Genomic DNA, 19,209 nt, shown 5'->3' on the forward strand with positions numbered 1-19,209 from the left:
TAGATGATGTACAGTTTCCCAGATACAAGCTGAGAAAACATCTTTCCTATCGGCCCCACTAGAAATTAAAGAAATGTAGCTGTGTTGCTTTGCGGGTTCCAGAAATTCCTGGTTATCACTATGACTAGAGAATACCACCTCTGCAGCACAAAATTCTGACTACTACAATTCATTTTCTAAGGCATCAGAAACAAAGGAGACCACTTACTGATCCTCTTTAATAGGCACTAAATCCCCCTCCCCCCCAAGAGACACGTCCAGTGCCAAAGCAAGCTTGACTTCTCACCTTTCAGAATTCTGGATCAGGTATCCCAGGTTGATGTAGCTGAGTTACTTATCTTAAACACACACAAACACACATCACCTTGCCCAATGACAAACTGCTCATAAAGAACACTGGCTCACCAAGCGAGAGCACGCCAATCACGTCATGGAGACCTCATTAAGGCTAAACTATAAACAGCCCTGGCATCTGCCAGCGTCCCCAGTGTGGAGCAGGAGCTGCACAGGGGAGGAACCCTTCTTGCATAGGGATCACGGCAGTGTAGGGCAGTGTAGGGCAGTGTAGACTCCCCGCCCCCTCCCCCCCAACCTGAGGTTCCCTAGCCTAGCTGATTATCTGGAAGAGGAAAAGATCAGTGTTACTTTAAAATCTACAAAGCTGGGGGGAGGAGTTGGGGCAGAGAGGAGTTTGCAAGGGAGCAGGCAGCCAGCGGAACCCATTCACAACACCAAGCACCATGTCAAGCACAGGAAGATCCTCTCAGTTCACCAGGGACCCAGGACAATCAGGGAAGGTACAGTCAGTGGATGCGCAGAGGGGCAGAGCTGAGCCTACTTCCCGGGTAAGCTACAAATACCGACCGGTGCCTTTTGTGACTGGCACAGGACAGTGCTAGATGATCCTAAGGGACCTTGGTGACCTGCCCCGAGAGACCAAGTGATTCCATGCATGAAAGGTGTGGGGAACAGTTTTCCATGATCTTCAACACTCCTCACTCTTCCATCTCCTGGGGGGAAAGAGGCAGAGCCATGAGGGTCACTGGGCCCAAGCCAAGCACAGCTCTTGGCCTTGAACAGACTGGACACAGTCTTCTGTCACCAGGGATAAAAGAGCAGGCAGGCCACAGGGACCCAACCTAGAGCTAGGACCCCTAGTACGTTGTGCAAAGAAACAAGGCCCCAACCTGAAAACCAGCAACTAAGGCCACTGTTTGTATCCTCCTGCTGCAAAGCCTTTTTAAATGTTAACTGGCCCCTGTGGTCCAGGGAGCGGAGAGGCAAAGGGGAGAGATTGTATCCATGTTTAAACCATAGCCAGACGGGGGCAAAGGCAGGATAACCAAGCGGGAGAATCCCCCGCACCCCAAGTTGTCAGATTCAACACGAGCACGGCTGAGCCCACTGGGCCCGCTGGCCTTGCTCCTGGCGACTCTCCTCGAGGTGCCAGGTGCACTCTCCTTGCACCACAGCTCGGCTCAGCTCAGCTCAGCTGCAGGGGGAGGGGAGGAGAGGGAAGTCGCACGGGAACTGTAGCTAGCTAGACTGCTGCTACTGCCCATTGCCTTCATCGCCACGCGCCTGGGTGGACTTCCAGACCTCCAGATTCTCACTCCAGGCCCGGACGCTGCACAAGGAAAATGCGAGGCCAAGAGGACACACGGGGTTTCACCACGCCCCCTGCGATCCGCCCGTTTGCACCTTCCAAGTTTCCCGGTCCCTCACCTGCGCTAGAGACCCCATTCCAACCGATCCTCCTCCTCGAAAACCTTCTGAAACTTTCCCAGTGCTTCCTGCCTCCAGCCTCCCCACGCTGGGGCGGAAACCGAAGGACCCCTGTGTGAAAATACAAAGCAACCCGCAGCGCTGGGCGGATGACAGCCCAGAGCCCGGGCTCCCGCTCCAGGTCTGCGGTGCGTGCTCGCAGCGCGTACCTCCATCTATACTCCGTTTGCAGAAACGGAGGAGGACCGCCTTCGAGGGTCGCTGGTTGCTCAGTCTCAGGCCTGCGACCCTAGGGAGGTGGCCCGGGCCGCCCGCCCCACGATCCCGGCACCGGGACTTGTCTAAGGCCAGATCCGCCTGGGATGCGCTGGCCCCAGGGCGTTCCCTCTGCCGGCTCGGGCCTGGCTAGGCGACCGTGACCCACACCCACGGGCCGCGAACGCAGCACCCCCTGGCGGCCGCTGCTGGGGATGGAGCCAGCACCTCAGACCACTCATTCCAACCCTACCTGCCAGCCTTTCGACGCAGGGCCTCCTCCACCAGCTCCCAGGGGTCGCGTCCAGAGGAGGGGGCGGCGGAGACCAGAGGGAGGTCAGGCCGCTCTTCTCAGGTCTCCGGCGTCCCCCGAACTGCCCGCACCCCCGATCACAGCCCACCATGGCCAGAGGAAACGCAAGGGAGTGAGCCCCATGACAACCGAGGGGCGAGGTGAGAGTGCGGGGGTCGCTGCCACCTACCTGCGTCCCAGCTCCCGGAGAGGAGCGCCGGCCGCTCAACCACGCTCGCGAGCATCAGCCCCGGAGCAAAACAAGCCTTTATAGCGGCATCGGCCACCTCACCGCGCAGGCGCAATGCACAAAGCTTGCACAGGACTGTAGGGAGCTGTAGTCCGGCTTCCAGGATCCAGGGGACGTGGACTTGACGCAGGACTACACTTCCCAAGAACACCGAGGCGGCCTCGAGGGAGGTGCAGGCTGCTCCCCTTTCCACCGCCCCCGGCTCTGCCCCGTTCTTGCCGGTGCCTCTGCGAGCGGGTCTGGAATTTTCTCCCTGGTCGCGTTCCCGGTGGGCAGTCGGCAGGTGGACAGTGGCCCTGTGCCCGCGTGGCCGCGGAGGTCATCGCAGCCGGCGTCCGACCCGGGGAGGCGGCGTCTTCGCGGCCGGCCCATCCCAAATCTTATCTGTTCAGGCGCTTAGGGTTTTACGGTTGCTTGCTCACTACTCTGCCCTGCAGTCTGCACGGATCCGGTCCTTATCCCAGCTGCCCTTCGCGTCCTGTGTGAGGGCTGCTGTCTAGATAATAACATGCCAAGACCACCCTTTCAGAAATGGGGAGAGCCTTAGAAGCGGTGTGCGAACGCATCCCTTTCTTTGTATGAGTTCAACCGAGGCTCCCGGGGACGTTGATGGCTTTTTTTCTGTTTCGTCTGCTCCTGCAACCTCATCATGACGAAGTTATGCTACTCAGTTGAGTGCCTTCCTGCTCTATCCCTGGTTCCTTTAATCTCCCTAGCAATCCTGTATGTAGGTGTTAGGATTTCTCTGTTTCACGGATTTTTTAGAGGTGACTTGCCCATCGTCCAAGTTCCGAGGTAGTCAGTGTCAAGACTCCAATGTAGCACAAAGCTGAAGTTATTAAACCAGTGAATAGATTGATAAACCAATACCAAGCACAGAGAACCTAGAAGCAGACTCGTACATGTAAGTAAACTTGGTTTGTGATAGACAAAACCTTACAAATCAGGCTCAATAAATAGTACTGAAGCACTCGGTTATCCCTAGGTAACCCCAGGGATTACTGCTTCATACTACACGGAAAAATCAATTTCCCAAAGATCAAAGGCTTCAATGTGAAAAGGGAAACTTTGAAAAGAGAATAGGGAATATCTTTTTTTTAAAAAAAAGATCTATTTATTTATTTGAAAGAGTTACACAGAGAAAGGATAGGCGGGGGCGGGGGTGTCTTCCATCTGCTGGTTCACTCCCCAATTGGCCGCAATGGCTGGAGCTGTGCCAATCCAAAGCCAGGAGCCAGGAGCCTCCTCTGGGTCTCCCACGTGGGTGCAGGAGCCAAGGACTTGGGCCATCTTCTATTGCTTTCCCAGGTCACAGCAGAGAGCTGGATGGGAAGTGGAGCAGCCAGGACTCGAACTGGTGCCCACATGGGATGCCGGCCCTGCAGGCGGAGGCTTTACCCGCTATGCCACACCACCAGCCCAGAGGATAGGGAATATCTTTAAGAATTTTAGAGAAGAACTGAAGCAAAACACAAAAATAATAAAGGAAATATTGATAATATTTTACTGTATTAAAACTTTTGTATAAGATGCCATAAAGTGAAAAGATAAACTAAAACCTATAACTGATAGGTTTACTTCTTGAGTCATGTTTGTCATTTATTTATTGTATTTGTTTAAAAGACAAAGAGACAGAGATCTCCCATCCACTGGTTCATTCCCCAAATGCCTACAACAGCTGAGACTGGGCCAGGCTGAAGCCGATCTCAATCCAGGTCTCACACACAGAGAGCAGGGAACCAAGTCCTTGGACCATCACCTGTTCCCTCCCAGGGCACACACCAGCAGGAAGCTGGAATCGGGAGTGGAGCCAGTGTTGAATCCAGGCACTGGGATATGGGATGTGGACATTCCAAGCAGCATCATAGCTGCTATGCCAGACCCTTAAATGTTATTTTAAAAAATTTTTTAACATGTAATCCTTGTACATTTCTGTACAGGGGGTACTGTGCAATTTTGCCACACATATACATAGCATGGAATGATCAAACCAAGCAATTAGGCTCTCCTTTTTCTTATCTCTTCTTTGTGTTTGGTGCCTGTCAGCTCCTGTCTCCCAGTTCGTTACACAGTATATGATACATTATTGTCAACTATAGTTGTCCTACTATGCTGTAGAACACTATAGAGCTTGTTACTTTCTATCTGTCTCTGTCTCAGTACCTTTTATCCAACCCTCCCTCTGTTCCTCCTCTCCTCACCCTTCCCAGCTTCTAGCAATCACTACTCTAGCTTCATGTCAACTTTTTTTAAACTTCATATATGAGAGAGAACATATGGTATTTGTCTTTATGTGTCTGGCTTGTTTCACTTAAAATAGAGGTCTCGATTCCATCCCTTTTCCTGCAAATGGCAGATTTCATTTTTTATGGCTGAATACTATTCCATTGTGTATAGTTACTACGTGTTCTTTACACATCTATCAGTGCACACCTAGATTGATTTCATCTTAGCTCTTGTGAATAGTGCTGCAGTAAAGATGGGAATGCAGGTATCTCTTTCATATGCAGGTTTTCATTTCCTTCAGATACATACCAGAAGTGGGGTAGGTGGATCATATGGTAGATCTATTTTTAGTTTTTTGAGGAAACTCCATAATGGTTGTACTAACTTCACTTTTCTCTTCACAATATTTCTAATTTTTTTGTCTTTTAATAGTAGCTATTCTAGGGCTGGTGCTGTGGCATAGCAGGTAAAGCTGCTGCCTGCAGTGCCAGCATTCCATGTGGGTGCCAGTTCAAGTCCCAGCTGCTCCACTTCTGATCTAACTCCCTGCTAATGTACCTGAGAAAATAGCAGAGGATGGCCCAAGTCCTTGGACCCTGTACCCATGTGGGAGACCAGAAAAAGCTCCTGGCTTCAGATCAGCCCAGCTCCAGCTGTTGTGGCCATTTGGGAAGTAAACCAGTGGATAGAAGATTCTCTCTCTCTCTCTCTCTCCCCCTGCCTCTGCCTCTCTGTAACTCTGCCTTTCAACTAAATAAATAAACCTTTAAAAAAAAATACTAGCCATTCTAACTGGAGTGATTGTAGTTTTAATTTGCATTTCCCTCATGGTTGATGATATTGAGCATTTTTTCACGTATTTATTGGCCCCTTGTATTTCCTTTTAAAGATTTATTTAGTTAGTTAGTTAAAAGGCAGATGCAGAGAGAGAAGGGAAGACATAGATAGATAGATTGATCGATACTCCATCTACTGGTTCACTCCCCAGATGGCTACAAAAGCCAGGGCTGGGCCAGGTAGAAGCCAGGAGCCAAGAGCTTCTTCTAGGTCTCTCATGTGGGTGCAGGCACCCAAGGACTTGCGCCATCCTCTGCTGCTTTCCCAGGAGCATTAGCAGGGAGCTGGATGGGAAGTAGAGCAGTCAGGGCACAAACCAGCACCCATATGGGATGCCAGTGCTGCAGGCAGAGGCTTAACCTTCTATGCCATAGTGCTGACCCCTGATTCTTGTGTTTCTTTAAGAAATATCTATTTAGTTCCTTTGACCATTTCTTAACTGAATTGTTGTTGTTTTTTGAATTCCTTATATGTTCTGAATTTAATCCTTGGTCAGATGCAGAGTTTACAAGTATTTTCTCCCATTTTGTTGGTTGTCTCTTTACTATGTTAATTCTTTCCTTTGCTATATAGAAGCTTCTTAGTTTGATGTTATCCCATTCCTATATTTTTGCTTTAGTTGCCTGTGCTTTGGTGGTCTTGTCTATCAAATTGCTGCCTACAATGTCTTGAAGTGTTTCCCTGACATTTTCTTCTAGTACTTTCATGTTTCAGGTCTTACATTGAGCTCTTTAGTCCATTTTGAGTTGATTTTTATATAAAGTGGGGAGGGTGTCTACTTTAAATCTTCTGCATGTGGATATCCAGTTTTCCCAAAACCATTTATTGAAGAGGCTGACTTTTCTCCAGAATAGGTTTTCAGCATCTGTATCAAAGATCAGTTGATTATAGACTCTGCCTGTGGCACCAGCACCTGGGTTCTAGTCCCGGTTGGGGTGCCAGATTCTATCCCAGTTGCTCTTCTTCCAGTCCAGCTCTCTGCTGTGGCCCAGGAGTGCAGTGGAGGATGGCCCAAGTGCTTGGGCGCCTGCACCTGCATGGGAGACTAGAAGGAAGCACCTGGCTCCTGGCTTCAGATCGGCATAGCATGCTGGCCGTGGCGACCATTTGAGGATGAACCAACGGAAAAGGAAGACCTTTCTCTCTGTCTGTCTGTCTGTCTCTCTCTCTCACTAACTCTGCCTGTCAAAAAAAAAAAAAAAAAAGACTCTGCCATTGATCTGTGTGTCTGTTTTTATGCCATTCCTATGCTGTCTTGGTTATAATAGCTCTGTACTGTCTTAGAATCTGATACTGTGATGGCTCTATGCTTGTTCTTTTTGTTCATGATTGCTTTGGCAATCAGGGTCTTTCATACTTCCACCACAATGCCAGCCTCTGATGAATGATTTTTTTTATGTATTGTTGGATTCTATTCGCTAGTATTTTGTTGAGACATTTTGCTTCTGTGTTCATCAGGGATATTGGTCTACTGTTTTCTTTTTTGTTATGTCCTTGTCTGGTTTTGGAATTAAGGTAATATTGGTCTCACAGAACAAGTTTGGAAGGGTTTCTTCCCTTTCAGCTTTTTGGAATCATTTGAGAACTGGTGATTTTAAAGTTTGACACAGTTTGGCAGGGAAGCCATCTGGTTCTGGACCTTTGATTCAGTCTCATTACTTGTAATTGGTCTGTTCAGGTCTTCTATGTATTCATGATTCAATTTTCGTAAGTAAGTATATTCATTTTTTTTTTTTGACAGATAGAGTCAGACAGAGAGAGAGAGAGAGAGAGAGAGAGAGAAAGGTCTTCCTTCCGTTGGTTCACCCCCCCAAATGGCTACGGCTGGCGCTGTGCCAATCCGAAGCCAGGAGCCAGGTACTTCTTCCTGGTCTCCCATGCAGGTGCAGGGGCCCAAGGACCTGGGTCATCCTCCACTGCCTTCCCCAGGCCACAGCAGAGAGCCGGACTGGAAGAAGAGCAACCGGGACTAGAACCTGGCGCCCATATGGGATGCCGGCACCGCAGGTAGAGGATTAACCAAGTGAGCCACGGCACCGGCCCCAAGTAAGTATATTCAGACATGTATCCATTTCTTCTAGGTTTTCCAATTTGTTGGCACTACTAACTTTGGGTTTGGTTTATTCTTGTTTTATGAAGTCCTTGAGATGCATTGTTAAGTTGGTTATTTGATATCCTTTTATTTTTTATGTAGGCACTTATGCTATAAACTTCCATTTTAGTTACTGCTCTTGCTGTCTCTCATAAGTTTTATTATGTTGTGTTTCTATTTTCAGTGGTTTAAAGGAACTTTTAAATTTCTCTTTTGATTTATTCAGTGAACCATTGTTTAGTCTCCATGTATTCATATAATTTTTAGAGTATCTTCTGTTGTTGATTTATAGTTTTATTCCATTGTGGTCAGAAAACAAAAATGGTATGATTTCAATTTTTAAAAAATTTACTGGGGTTGGCGCTGTGGCATAGCAGGTAAAGCTGCCGCCTGCAGTGCCGGCATCCCGTATGGACGCCAGTTTGAGACTTGGCTGCTCCATTTCTGATCCAGCTCTCTGCTGTGGCCTGGGAAAGCGGTAGAAGATGGCCCAAGTCCTTGGGCCCCTGCACCCATGTGGGAGACCTGGAAGAAGCTCCAGGCTCCTGGCTTTGGATTGACTCAGATCAGCTCAGCTGCAGCCATTGCAGCCATTTGGGGAGTGAACCAGTAGATGAAAGACCTCTCTCTATCTCTCTCTGCCTCTTCCTCTCTGTAACTCTGCCTTTCAGATAAATAAATTTTAAAAAAATTATTGAAATTTTTTTTCTGAGCTGATGTAAGGTCTGTCCTAGAGAATGTCCCACATTCTGATGAAAAGAATGTGGCTTCGGCGACTGTTGGATAGAATGTTCTGGAGATGTCTGTTAGGTTCCTTTGGTCTGTAGTGTGGTGTCTGTTGTTTTTTTTGGTCTGGATGATCTGTCCATGAAAGGGGGGTGAAGAAAGACCCCCACTGTTATTGTGTTGGACCTTATCTCTCCCTTGCTTGCTGTGTGCATTGCAGTAAATCCCTCCTTTCTTCCACCGCCCCAGTGTCAGTGACTGGCTTACTGCATGTCAGGCACGTGGATCCAGTCTGGGCGGTTCTATAGCCACTCCTCCCACCAGTTGGAGGGTTTTCTGTTTCAACATACTTCAGTCCCAAGTGGGCGTCTCACCCTGGCACCAGCCCCTGGTCCACAGTCTCCTTTAGGGGCTGTTCTGCAGCTGTCTGAACACTTAGCTCAGCACCTCAAGCAGCTGACTGTGGACTACGCATCGTTGGCCCAAGGGGTTTTCCAGGTGGAAGAAACTAGGCTTCAATTCAGTTTGAAATTTGGGACAACATCTTTGGTGAGCAGCAATCTCATGCACGATGATGCCTGGGTAATAGCTCTTTGGCTAATTTGATCCAGCTGTGACTTGACAGCGGGTTTAAAGGGACCTTTCCCTTTTGGGAGCTGGAGCCATCACTGCCTTGAGAAATTGCTTTGTAACTTGCCACGCTTGTTTTGTAACTTGAGTCTTTGACAGGTCCTGCCTTAAATAGCAATGAGTAATCAGAGCTCTATTCTAACAGTCCCTCTAGGTTGTATTTTGCAAAATTAAGAAATTTTAGTTATAAATCTATAAAAGAAAAAAGATGGTGTTTGAGCATATTACTACTTGGCCTCAGTACTCCAAGGGACTGAATGAAAACTGACCCCTTAGTAACTCTCTGGGGTATGTCATTTTACAGCTAGAGAGCTGTTCAATGAAAAGACAAGAGAATGAGAGTAAGTTCCATATACACAAAATTTTACCCCACTATATCAGAGAACCATTACAGATTACATAGAAAATACTTAAAATCATGGCTCAGAAAAATTCTATTAGTCCAGATATCTGTTGGTTCATGCAACTTAAGTAAATCTTTGATAAATAAATTTCTTTAAATTTGTTAAAGGAAACAAAAGGTTTAAAAAAACATTTTCAAAATGGTTAAATACATTTGTGCCTGAGTTTCCTGGCCAGGATATGTTAAATTATCCTTGTTACCATTTAAAATCACAAAAGTATAATTTTGACCTAAGAACAAATAATTTGCATAAAGATACAGTATTCCTTGTTTTTTGTGTATTAAATACATCTATGTAGTCTTTAGAGTTTTTCGTTGTCAGGAAAAGTATTTTTTTTATAAGATTTATTTGTTGGCCGGCGGCGCGGCTCACTAGGCTAATCCTCCGCCTTGCGGCACCGGCACACCGGGTTCTAGTCCCGGCCGGGGTACCAGATTCTGTCCCTGTTGCCCCTCTTCCAGGCCAGTTCTCTGCTGTGGCCAGGGAGTGCAGTGGAGGATGGCCCAAGTGCTTGGGCCCTGCACCCCATGGGAGACCAGGATAAGTACCTGGGTCCTGCCTTCGGATCAGCGCAGTGCGCCAGCCGCAGCGCACCGGCCACGGTGGCCATTGGAGGGTGAACCAATGGTAAAAAGAAGACCTTTCTGTCTCTCTCTCTCACTGTCCACTCTGCCTGTCAAAAAAAAAAAAAAAAAAGATTTATTTGTTTATTTAAAAGGCAGTGTTCTAGGGGGAGGAGAGAGAGAGCATTTCTATCCACTGATTCACTCCCTAAATGGCTGCAATGGCCAGGGCTGGGCTAGGACAAAGCTAGAAGGCCAAAACTCCATCCAGGTCTCCCACATGAGTGGCAGGACATCTTCCATGGCTTCCCCAGGTGCATTAGCAGGGAGCCAACTCTGAAGTGGAATAGCCAGGACTTGAACCAGCACTCATAAAGGATGTTAGGAGTTGCAAGTGGCCATCCCATGATGCCAACTCCAGGAACATGATTTTATTTTATTTTATTTTATTTTATTTTATTTTATTTTATTTTATTTATTTATTTTGACAGGCAGAGTGGACAGTGAGAGAGAGAGAGAGAGAGAGAGAAAGGTCTTCCTTTAACATTGGTTCACCCTCCAATGGCTGCCGCAGCCAGCGTGCTGTGGCCGGTGCACCGCGCCGATCTGAAACCAGGAGCCAGGCGCTTCTCCTGGTCTCCCATGCGGGTGCAGGGCCCAAGGACTTGGGCCATCCTCCACTGCACTCCAGGAACATGATTTTAAGTGATAATTCTGCTTGTTTAACATCTCAGTTTCTCAAGTAATCCAAAGGTAGATGTTAAATATAAATTGGATAAATGTAAATGAGATAAATATTTCTAAATATAAACTCAAGAACTCTTAGTATCTTCAATTCTATATATAAAAAAAAAAAGACTATCTATTTGGGTTCGTTAACTAATATGTTTTCATAAATTGTCCATACACAATTCAAGACTGCTTGAAAGTAACTAAGGTTGAGATTCCATATGTTCTTTTTTTTTTTTAAAGATTTATTTATTTACTTGAAAGTCAGAGTTACGCAGAGAGAGGAGAAGTGGGGTGGGGGGCTTCCATCCACGGGTTCACTCCCCAGTTGGCCGCTACGGCCAGAGCTGTGCCGACCCGAAGCCAGGAGCCAGGAGCTTCTCCTGGGTTCCCCATGAGGGTGCAGGGGCCCAAGGACTTGGGCCATCTTCTACTGCTTTCCCAGGCCATAGCAGAGAGCTGGATCAGAAGTGGAGCAGCTAGGACTAGAACCAGCACCCATTTGGGATGCCAGCACCGCAGGCGGCGGCTTTACCAGCTGCACCACAGCACCGGTCCCCCATATGTTCTTTTGTTTAGAAAATTTTATCTTTAGATTTTTTTCAAAATGTCAATTAAAGGAACCAGTAGATAGGGAACAGAAATAAAAAAGGAAGTTATAAGAAAGAAATGTATTCTTGGTGAGGAAGGTTAAGAAGGAAGGAGAAAGTTTTTTTTTCTTCCCAACGAAACCTTTTATTTGGGGCCGGCGATGTGGCGCAGTAGGTCAATGCTCTGGCCTGAAGCGCCAGCATCCCATCTGGGTGCCAGTTCTAGTCCTGGCTGCTCCTCTTCCAACTCAGCTCTCTGCTATGGCCTGGGAAAGCAGTAGAAGATGGCCCAAGTCCTTGGGCCCCTGCGCCCATGTGGGAGACCAGGAAGAAGCTCCTGGCCCCTGGCTTTGGATCGGCGCGGCTCCGGCCATTGCGACCATCTGGGGAGACCTCTCTCTCTTTCTCTCTCTCTGCCTCTCCTCTCTCTGTGTAACTCTGACTTTCAAATAAATAAATAAATCTTTTTTTTTTTTAAATGAAACCTTTTATTTAATGAGTACAGATTTCTTAAGTACAACTTCAGGAATATAGTGATTCTTCCCACCATACCCGCCCTCCTACCCACACTCTCCCCACCTCCTCCTCCCTCTCCTCTTCCCAGTCCCATTCTCCATTAAGAATCATTTTCAATTAACTTTGTACACAGAAAACCAACTCTATACTAAGTAAATATTTCAATAATCTGTGCGCGCGCGCACACACACACACAAACTGTTTGAGAACCAGTTTTACAGTTAATTTTCATAATACAACTCATTGAGGACAGAGATCCTGCATGGGAAGTAAGTATACAGTGACTCCTGTTGTTAATTTAACAAATAACATTCTTATGTATGACATCAGTGATCACCCAAGGCTCTTGACATGAGCTGCCAAGGCTATGGAAGCCTTTTGAGTCCACAGTCTCCATCAGTATTTAGATAACCCCATAAGCAAAGTGGAAGTTCTCTCCTCTCTTTAGAGAAAAGAACATCCTTCTTTTTTTTTTTTTTCAAAGATTTTATTTATTTATTTGAAAGTCAGAGTTACATAGAGAGAGAAGGCAAGGCAGAGAGAGAGAGGTCATCCATCTGCTGGTTCACTCCCCAGATGGCTGCAACAGCCAGAGCTGCATAGATCCCAGAGCTGTGCAGATCTGAAGCCAGGAGCCAGGAGCTTCTTCCCGGTCTCCCACGTGGGTTCAGGGGCCCAAGGACTTGGGCCATCTTTTACTGCTTTCCCAGGCCATAGCAGAGAGCTGAATCAGAAGTGGAGCAGCCGTGTCTCGAACCGGTGCCCACATGGGATGCTGGCACTGCAGGCAGTGGCTTTAACTGCTGCGCCACAGCACCGGCCCCCAGAACATCCTTCTTTGATGGCCACTTCTTTCCACTGGGATCTCTCTCACAGAGGTCCTTCATGTAGGACATTTTTTTTGCCACAGTGTCTTTGCTTTCCATGCCTGAAATGCTCTCATGGGCTTTTCAGCCAGACCAGAATGCCTTAAGGGCAAAAAAGATTTTTGGACAAAGGAAAAAGATATTGTATATAAACTTTGGTCCTGTGGTAGAATGACTGGATTACTCTACACAGGAAAGAAAAGATAGAAAAAAATCTAAAGGTTTCAGTAAGCCATGGAAAGTGTGAGCAAGTCACAGAAGGTTTGAAAAGGATAGAGCTCATAAAAAAAGTGAGATAAAATTGACTATTATTTCTAAAATATTATTTAAAGTTTTTTTTTAAAAATTGAGCATTAATGTAAAAGTTACAGTGACATGAAACTAGATCTTATCATTTATATTACAGCAACAAGGTTTCTGATGATTGCGTGGTTTACAAACAGTTCTAAGCCTTTAATCTGTTTTCCTTTGACGCTTTCAGCCATCATGTGGACTGCATATGTCCATTTTTACCGTTTGCACTTAACTGGTGACTCTTCCTTGACCTTATGATCAGCTCCTGGAAGCCCTTTTACTCCTAGGTTCTGCCTCTGGTATGACCAGACAATAAATATATTTATCTTGGGGCCGGTACTGTGGCACAGTGGGTTAACGCCCTGGCCTGAAGCATCCCTTATGGGCGCCGGTTCGAGACCCAGCTGCTCCACTTCCTGTCCAGCTCTCTGCTATGGCCTGGGGAAAGCAGTAGAAGATGGCCCAAGTCCTTGGGCCCCTGCACCCACTTGGGAGACCGGGAAGAAGCTTCTGGCTCCTGGCTTCAGATCAGCACAGTTCCGGCCATTGAGACCATCTGGGGAGTGAACCATCAGATGGAAGACCTCTCTCTCTCTCTCTACCTCCCTCTGCCTCTCCTCTCTCTGTGTAACTCTGACTTTCAAATAAATAAATAAATCTTTTTTAAAAAAAGTTTATCTTTTTTTTAAAAAAGCAGATAATTTTTTTAAAGATTTATTTATTTATTTGCGAAGCAGAGTTAAAGACAGAGAGAGGGAGAGACAGACAGAAAGGTTTTCTTTTTTTTCTTTTTGACAGGCAGAGTGGACAGAGAGAGAGACAGAGAGAAAGGTCTTCCTTTGCCATTGGTTCACCCTCCAATGGCCGCCACGGCTGGCGCCCTGTGGCCGCCGCACCAAGCTGATCCAATGGCAGGGGCCAGGTGCTTCTCTTGGTCTCCCATGGGGTGCAGGGCCCAAGCACTTGGGCCATCCTCCACTGCACTCCCTGGCCACAGCAGAGAGCTGGCCTGGAAGAGGGGCAACCGGGACAGAATCTGGTGCCCCGACCGGGACTAGAACCCGGTGTGCCGGCGCCGCAAGGCGGAGGATTAGCCTAGTGAGCCACGGCGCTGGCCAGAAAGGTTTTCTATCAACTGGCTTACTCACTACATGGCCGCAATGGTCGGAGTTAGGCCAGTCCGAAGCCAGGAGTCAGGAGCTTCTTCCTGGTCTTGGGCCATCTGCTGCTGCTTTCCCAGGCCATAAGCAGAGAGCTGGATCAGAAATTGAGCAGCCAGGACTTGAACTGGCACTCATATTGGATGCAAGAGCTGCAGGCAGAGGCTTAACCTACTACATCACCATGCCAGGCCCTACCTTTTCTTCAGTTACTCTCTTTATTCAATAACTCTCTCCCTGTTACGCTGCCTAGAGTTGGGAGAGGAATGAAAAGACTTGTCCTTCAGCCACCTATGCCACAATGCAGCACACCTGGAGCCCATAGCCCACCAAGACCAGTGTAGCACAAGGCAGAGCCAAGGCATACTTGCTGTGGGTTGACTTGCAGCCCAAGGCCACTGCAACCAACCACAGGTGATGTTGGCCAGGATATATGTCTAATTGACTGCGGACCACAAGGCAGGTCCAGGGGCTCCATGTGCAGGCACTGGCCTGAGGACAGGGACCATTAGTAACTACCCAATGATGGATTTACCATGTCCAAGACACAGCCCTGTGCTCATTTTGGTGCCCTGTTCTATAGTGGCTGGAGTCCTGCTTCTTGCTGTCTGACCATGGTTGGGGGAGGGCTAGTGAAGGCAGTCCCTTGGCTGTCCAAGCCAAGGCTGACATTAAACTGGGTTTGCATCTGAATCTGGCATCTACAGGGCTCACAAAGCCCACAAGAGGCTGGGGGTGATGGCTGAAATCCTCATCCCTCCCACCAGGGTCCAGGTCCCCACCTGACGCTGAGGAAGTCTGGAGACTCTGTGTGCAAGTACTGGTCTGGAGACAGGGACCTCTACTCTCCGTCGGGTGCTGGGTCTCACTGCAGTGGGACTGGCTCAGAGCTTCCAACCAAAGCCCTGAGCTCACTTTCCTGCCCTATTCCCCCCTGGTGGAAGTCTTACTTCTTGCTGTCAGAGCTTGGGGAAGAGGTGATGGAGGCAGTTCCTTAGCCACTCAGGTCTGACAGTAAGGTGAGTCACGACTGTGCCTCTTGGTCAGCAGGCTCTGCTCTGGGACATCCACCTGTCCTGGCCCAGCCCTGGCCATTGCAGCCATTTAAGGAGTGAACCAGTACATGGAAATGCTATCTCCCCCGCCCCCACCCCGTAACACTGTCTTTTAAATAAATAAATAAATAAATCTTAAAAAAATTATTTTCCTGTCAACAAAAAACTTTAAAGACTAGATCATTGTATTTAATACACAGGACAAAAGGAATACTGTATCTTTACATAAATTATTTGTTCTTAGGTCAGAATTATACTTTTATGATTTTAAATGGTAACAAGGATAATTTAACGTATCCTCCACATGGGCGTCAGGGTCCCAAGTACTTGGTCCATCTTCCCCTCCTTCTTCAGATGCATAGGTAGGGAGTTGTATTGAAAGTGGAGCAGCCAGAACTTGAACAGATACTTATATGGAATGCTGGCATCCCAAGTAGCAACTTAACCAGCTATGCCACAGCACTGTCCCCAAAACATGTGTTTTTTTGTTTTTTTTTTTGTTTGTTTTTGTTTTTTTTTGTTTTTTTTTGACAGGCAGAGTGGACAGTGAGAGAGAGAGACAGAAAGAAAGGTCTTCCCTTGCCGTTGGTTCACCCTCCAATGGCCGCCGAGGCCGGGCACACCGCACTGATCCAATGGCAGGAGCCAGGTGCTTCTCCTGGTCTCCCATGGGGTGCAGGGCCCAAGCACTTGGGCCATCCTCCACTGCACTCCCTGGCCACAGCAGAGAGCTGGCCTGGAAGATGGGCAACCGGGACAGAATCCGGCGCCCCGACCGGAACTAGAACCCGGTGTGCCGGCGCCGCAAGGCGGAGGATTAGCCTAGTGAGCCACGGCGCCGGTCCACATGTGTTCTTAAAACACAAATTATGTACTTTATTATTTATAATAGACCAAATCAGCAGTGCCTTCCAGCTCCTGATGTTACTATGTGGACACACTGGAGAAGTACCAAAACCAAAGAATCTTTTTAAACTCTCACCCTAAAATTAAATCCAGGTGGATGTATGTGGCCTACAGCTGGCTGGTCATTGGTCTAAATAAAAGAAAAGAAAAAAAGAAGATTCCTCCTTGAGTCAATCTAAGGTTATATTTGTCAGGGTTTTAGACAGCTTGAAACTTGCACCTGTTCTAACTTTTAATTTTATTACACTGGCATTTTCTATTTGCTTGTAATTTTTTCTTTCTTTCTTCCTTTTAGATTCATTTATTTATTTGAAAGTCATAGAGAGAGAGAGAAAGGGAGAGACAGAAAGAGATCTTCCGTCTGCTGATTCATTCCCCAGATGACTGCAATGGCCAGGGCAGAGCCAAGCCCACACCAGGAGCCAGGAGCTTCTTCCGGGTCTCCCACGTGGGTGACAGGGGCCCAAACACTTGGGCCATCCTCCGACGCTTTCTCAGGCCATTAGCAGGAAGCTGGATTGGAAGTGGAGGAGCCGGGACACAAACCGGCACCCGTATGGGACACCAGTGTCACAGGGAGCAGCGCTACCTGCTTGTAGAGTCTACCTTCTTATCAAACGTCAGGTTCCAAAACACATCGTTTCTTATTTAGCCGGCGCCGCGGCTCACTGGGCTAATCCTTCGCCTTGCGGTGCCAGCACACCAGGTTCTAGTCCCAATCGGGGCACTGGATTCTGTCCCAGTTGCTCCTCTTCCAGGCCAGCTCTCTGCTGTGGCCCAGAAGTGCAGTGGAGGATGCCCAAGTCCTTGGGCCCTGCACCCGCATGGGAGACCAGGAAAAGCACCTGGCTCCTGGCTTCAGATCAGCGCAATGCGCTGGCCCCGGCGGCCATTGGAGGGTGAACCAACGGCAAAAGGAAGACCTTTCTCTCTGTCTCTCTCTCTCTCACTGTCCACTCTGCCTGTCAAAAAATAAATAAATAAAACACATAGTTTTTTTATTTAGTTTGTTTTCATTTTCTTGGTTTATTTATTCATATGCTTTGAAAAAATTTTTATTCATTTATTTGAGAGAGTTATGACAGAAAGGGAGAGACAGGGAGAAAGGTCTTCCATCTGCTGGTTCACTCCCCAAATGGCTGTATCAGCAGGAGCTGAGCTGATCCAAAGCCAGGATCCAGGTGCTTCTTCTGGGTCTCCCATGTGGGTGCAGAGACCCAAGCACTTGGGCCATCTTCTCCTGTTTTCCCAGGCCACAACAGAGAGCTGGATTGAAAGAGGAGCAGCTGGGACTCGAACCAGCACCCATAAGGGATGCTGGCGCTGCAGGGAGAAGATTAACCTACTGCGCCACTGCACCAACCCCTTCGTGTGCTTCTTAAATTATATAGTCTACCTGTAGCAAGTTGAGCTTTTTAAAGTCTTTTTCTTCTATATTTATTCTATTTACCTAAAGCCATGCTTCAAAAAAAATAATAATCCGTGAAATCCCAGTCCCAAAAGATTGCCTAAGAAAAAGGAATTTCCTTTTTTTTTTTTTTTTTTTTTATTTATTTTTTGACAGGCAGAGTGGACAGTGAGAGAGAGAGACAGAGAGAAAGGTCTTCCTTTGCCGTTGGTTCACCCTCCAATGGCCGCCGCGGCCGGCGCGCTGCAGCCGGCGCACCGTGCTGATCCGATGGCAGGAGCCAGGAGCCAGGTGCTTTTCCTGGTCTCCCATGGGGTGCAGGGCCCAAGCACCTGGGCCATCCTCCACTGCACTCCTGGGCCACAGCAGAGAGCTGGCCTGGAAGAGGGGCAACCGGGACAGAATCCGGCACCCCGACCAGGACTAGAACCCGGGGTGCCGGCGCCGCTAGGCGGAGGATTAGCCTAGTGAGCCGCGGCGCCGGCCTAGAAAAAGGAATTTCCAAAGTAAATTAAGTTTGGGAAATTATGCATTTAATATCCAAAAGTCACATTAACATTTTAGCTAAATACTCTGAGAACTCTTTCATTAATGAAACTTGCTTAGCCTTGTTTCATTGGTCATTTCTTATACTTATTTGAACACGAAATAGCAAAGACAATTTTTTGGAAACAGCATCTAACAGCCTGTACAGCATGAGTATTACTTCTGCCAGTTCCCTTCACTCCATAGGTTTGGATTCAAACTGCATTTGACACATTAAACACAAACCAATGTTAAGACTTGCCAGTACTGAAGCCACAGTACAACCTTAACATCTGAAGTTACTGAGAGTAAAGGCGACCTCACTTTGTTTTGAAAGATGGCAGCAGAGCTAAAACAAATGCTTGTGCTGCTTGAAGGCGATGGCCGCCAATGCTCGCCTTTCCAGTGATGCACTGCATGCCACAGTGTCTCTGAGGTGCGAGGAGACCGTAGCACTGCTCCAGGGACCAAATAGCTGTGCCTGCTCTTCTCCAAGCTGATTTTCCAGCTTGCTTCTGCAGCCCAGGTGCAGATCCAATTAGAACGCAGGATGGGCTATTTCTCTGTGACATTCTATTGTCACCTGGGATGCTTGTTAGGGAGGTGCCCAAGGCCACCTGACACCATTATGAAAAGCTGGGCCTCAGGGTGTGGCCTGTGGTCTTTAAAGGTGAGCATCATCCCCAGCTCCCCAGAGAAGAGCCAAGGAGAGGAGGATGAAGAGAGCCTGGCCCCATGGGGGAGGAGTGCTCCTCTCTTCTCTCTTCCACCTGCTGCTGCAAGGTAAGACAGGCTGAGAGCAGGAACACAGCACACCTGTGGCTCCTGGGAGACAGCAGCCAGGCTGATCTTTGCTATTCCCACATAGTCAATGCCTGGGCATGCATTTTGGTAAAAACAGAAATTCATGCCCCTGATAGCTTTGTGTGTCTTCCTGGGATCCCAACAAGTAGTTGATGCTTCTTTTTGGAAATGTCTCCACTCCCCATGCTTCTTTTGGCCTCTTTCTCCCACATTTCTTTTTCCAACCTATCCCTGGGTATCAATGGATATTAAGAAAAGGAAAATCCTCTCTCAGCTCCTTGAAGCCGAGTGAAATGGGCCGGAAAAGATGCATAGGGGATCAGGAGGTAGATGAGAAGGGCTGTCGTCAAAGAGGG

The 19,209-nt window shown here is 47.7% G+C and overlaps 1 protein-coding gene across 11 annotated transcripts in view; it reads right to left on the reverse strand.

The window, feature by feature from the left end:
* The window catches only part of ABCC5 (ATP binding cassette subfamily C member 5), an 88,227-nt gene extending 85,520 nt beyond the window's left edge, over positions 1-2,707 (reverse strand). For 3 of the 11 annotated variants that reach the window (XR_011388011.1, XM_070072400.1, XM_008266622.4), the window contains exon 1: positions 2,463-2,707. The gene's annotated coding sequence lies outside the window, so the exon portion shown is untranslated. Of the gene's footprint in view, positions 1-286; positions 520-1,725; positions 1,832-1,934; positions 2,101-2,462 lie in introns of those variants that run through there. The other 8 variants (XM_017346972.3, XM_002716488.5, XM_017346971.3 and 5 more) reach the window with 6 other exon arrangements.
* Between the last annotated feature and the right edge of the window lie 16,502 nt (positions 2,708-19,209).

Source organism: Oryctolagus cuniculus, chromosome 4 (assembly GCF_964237555.1).
Source record: "Oryctolagus cuniculus chromosome 4, mOryCun1.1, whole genome shotgun sequence".
Lineage (NCBI taxonomy): Eukaryota > Metazoa > Chordata > Mammalia > Lagomorpha > Leporidae > Oryctolagus > Oryctolagus cuniculus.